Source organism: Musca vetustissima, unplaced genomic scaffold (genome assembly GCF_032173495.1).
Source record: "Musca vetustissima isolate MV318-11 ecotype Yass unplaced genomic scaffold, APGP_CSIRO_Mvet_v1 utg67309, whole genome shotgun sequence".
In the NCBI taxonomy this organism is placed as follows: Eukaryota; Metazoa; Arthropoda; class Insecta; order Diptera; family Muscidae; genus Musca; species Musca vetustissima.
In genome coordinates, this window is record NW_026878574.1 from 5,111 (window position 1) to 8,123 (window position 3,013).

Genomic DNA, 3,013 nt, shown 5'->3' on the forward strand with positions numbered 1-3,013 from the left:
TTCAAAGAATATTTTTTCAAGGCGTGGATTTTTCAAAGAATATTTTTTCAAGGCGTGGATTTTTCAAAGAATATTTTTTCAAGGCGTGGATTTTTCAAAGAATATTTTTTCAAGGCGTGGATTTTTCAAAGAATATTTTTTCAAGGCGTGGATTTTTCAAAGAATATTTTTTCAAGGCGTGGATTTTTCAAAGAATATTTTTTCAAGGCGTGGATTTTTCAAAGAATATTTTTTCAAGGCGTGGATTTTTCAAAGAATATTTTTTCAAGGCGTGGATTTTTCAAAGAATATTTTTTCAAGGCGTGGATTTTTCAAAGAATATTTTTTCAAGGCGTGGATTTTTCAAAGAATATTTTTTCAAGGCGTGGATTTTTCAAAGAATATTTTTTCAAGGCGTGGATTTTTCAAAGAATATTTTTTCAAGGCGTGGATTTTTCAAAGAATATTTTTTCAAGGACTACCAGTAGGCGTGGATTTTTTCAAAGAATATTTTTTCAAGGCGTGGATTTTTCAAAGAATATTTTTTCAAGGCGTGGATTTTTCAAAGAATATTTTTTCAAGGCGTGGATTTTTCAAAGAATATTTTTTCAAGGCGTGGATTTTTCAAAGAATATTTTTTCAAGGCGTGGATTTTTCAAAGAATATTTTTTCAAGGCGTGGATTTTTCAAAGAATATTTTTTCAAGGCGTGGATTTTTCAAAGAATATTTTTTCAAGGCGTGGATTTTTCAAAGAATATTTTTTCAAGGCGTGGATTTTTCAAAGAATATTTTTTCAAGGCGTGGATTTTTCAAAGAATATTTTTTCAAGGCGTGGATTTTTCAAAGAGTATTTTTTCAAGGCGTGGATTTTTCAAAGAATATTTTTTCAAGGCGTGGATTTTTCAAAGAATATTTTTTCAAGGCGTGGATTTTTCAAAGAATATTTTTTCAAGGCGTGGATTTTTCAAAGAATATTTTTTCAAGGCGTGGATTTTTCAAAGAATATTTTTTCAAGGCGTGGTTTTTTCAAAGAATATTTTTTCAAGGCGTGGATTTTTCAAAGAATATTTTTTCAAGGCGTGGATTTTTCAAAGAATATTTTTTCAAGGCGTGGATTTTTCAAAGAATATTTTTCAAGGCGTGGATTTTTCAAAGAATATTTTTTCAAGGCGTGGATTTTTCAAAGAATATTTTTTCAAGGCGTGGATTTTTCAAAGAATATTTTTTCAAGGCGTGGATTTTTCAAAGAATATTTTTTCAAGGCAACAACAATGCCTGTATTTTGCAAAGAATTTTTTTTTTCAAGTCAACAACAAGGCCTGGATTTTTCAAAGAATATGTTTTTCAAGTCAACAACAAGGCCTGAATTTTCCAAAGAATATTTTTTCAAGGCGTGGATTTTTCAAAGAATATTTTTTCAAGGCGTGGATTTTTCACAGAATATTTTTTCAAGGCAACAACAAGGCCTGGGGTTTTCAAAGAATATTTTTTCAGGGCAACAACAAGGCCTTTTATTTTTCAAAGAATATTTTCTCAAGGCGTGGATTTTTTAAAGAATATTTGTTCAAGGATTATACAAGACGTGGATTTTTTAAAGCATAGTTTTAAAGTATTGGTCTTGTAAGGACCAACATACCAATAAACCTTACTTTTAAGGACCCGATGAATAGTGTGCAAGAATACATTTTAAGTATTTTCATGAAGCTCTGTTATCCCGATTTATATGTGCCGAAATAGCTCAGTTGGGAGAGCGTTAGACTGAAGATCTAAAGGTCCCCGGTTCAATCCCGGGTTTCGGCATTTTTTTATATTTCCCTAAATAATCATATTCTCTGGACCCGAAGTAAGTCGGGACTGACTTTCATATAACGGCAATAAAGTGTTTTATTTTTTGAAGGACAATTAAAGCTGTATTTTTTAAATAACCTATATTCGAGTTTTAATTTTTTTGGAGCCCGAAGTATATTCTTAGAACGAATTTTTATACAAATGCAATAAAATAAATAGAAATGTATGCATTCATATAAAATCCCAGATTTCGAATCTGATAAAGAACTGCGCCAGAATATAATATTTTGAAAAATATATATTTTGTCGTTGATTGAATTGAAATATATCATTGGAGAATTTTGTCAGCCGAAATAGCTCAGTTGGGAGAGCGTTAGACTGAAGATCTAAAGGTCCCCGGTTCAATCCCGGGTTTCGGCAAATTATATATTATTTGAGTACTACACACTTTCACAGGATTTTTCAATAACTTCGAATTTTAAATGTCATCCAAGTTCTCTGACCAATTGCTTCTGTTGATCCAGTCGAAATTCCGACCTGTAAAATTTATAAATATTGTATGGACTGGGACCATATATTGCCTTTCACTTCACCATATATCAATTAGAAATTCATAATGTAAAAATCACGTTGAATAATCTGAATATAAACAAGATATAGAAAGACGGACTAAGAACCTACTACCCCTCTCCATATATGCCTTGAGATTTGAGGTTTATCGTTCATTCATTATGCTATCTGCATATAGCCATTGTCAATATATTCAAAACTGCAGTTTTGTTGACTTAATTAAAATGGATAGCACATTCTATATAGAATATTTCCTTAGCAATTAAAAAACTTCAAAATGGAACACTTCTATTAAAATCTCGTTAATTCATATATTAGCGGTTTATTGAACCATATATTTTTTATTGGTAAACATCTTACTTCAGGTTAATAGTTATGTTTTGTATTCTAATTGAAACATTTAAACAAATTAAGTTTCATTCAAACACAACAATGTACAAAGAATATTAAATAAATGACGATGCACTTTTTTGTTTCTTTATTTGCGTCTTTACAAAAAATCATTGCAAAACATGACACAAAGTTCGTTTATCTAATTCTAAATTTCATTCAGATGTATTTTGCGTATTAAATTCATTCGTTTTGACTGTTTTCACTTTCATTAACACCGAGTTCATGACCTATTCTAATATGGAGATTTTTTTGTTGTCTAATTACGAAACAATTTTCGGGTTA

At 30.2% G+C, this 3,013-nt stretch overlaps 2 non-coding genes across 2 annotated transcripts; both read left to right on the forward strand.

Annotated features, from left to right (window-relative positions):
- Positions 1-1,707: 1,707 nt before the first annotated feature.
- On the forward strand, positions 1,708-1,780 carry Trnaf-gaa (transfer RNA phenylalanine (anticodon GAA)). The gene has a single exon. It is a non-coding gene; the product is annotated as a tRNA-Phe (tRNA).
- Positions 1,781-2,115: 335 nt separating this feature from the next.
- Trnaf-gaa (transfer RNA phenylalanine (anticodon GAA)) lies at positions 2,116-2,188 on the forward strand. Its single transcript has one exon. It is a non-coding gene; the product is annotated as a tRNA-Phe (tRNA).
- The last annotated feature ends 825 nt before the right edge of the window (positions 2,189-3,013 follow it).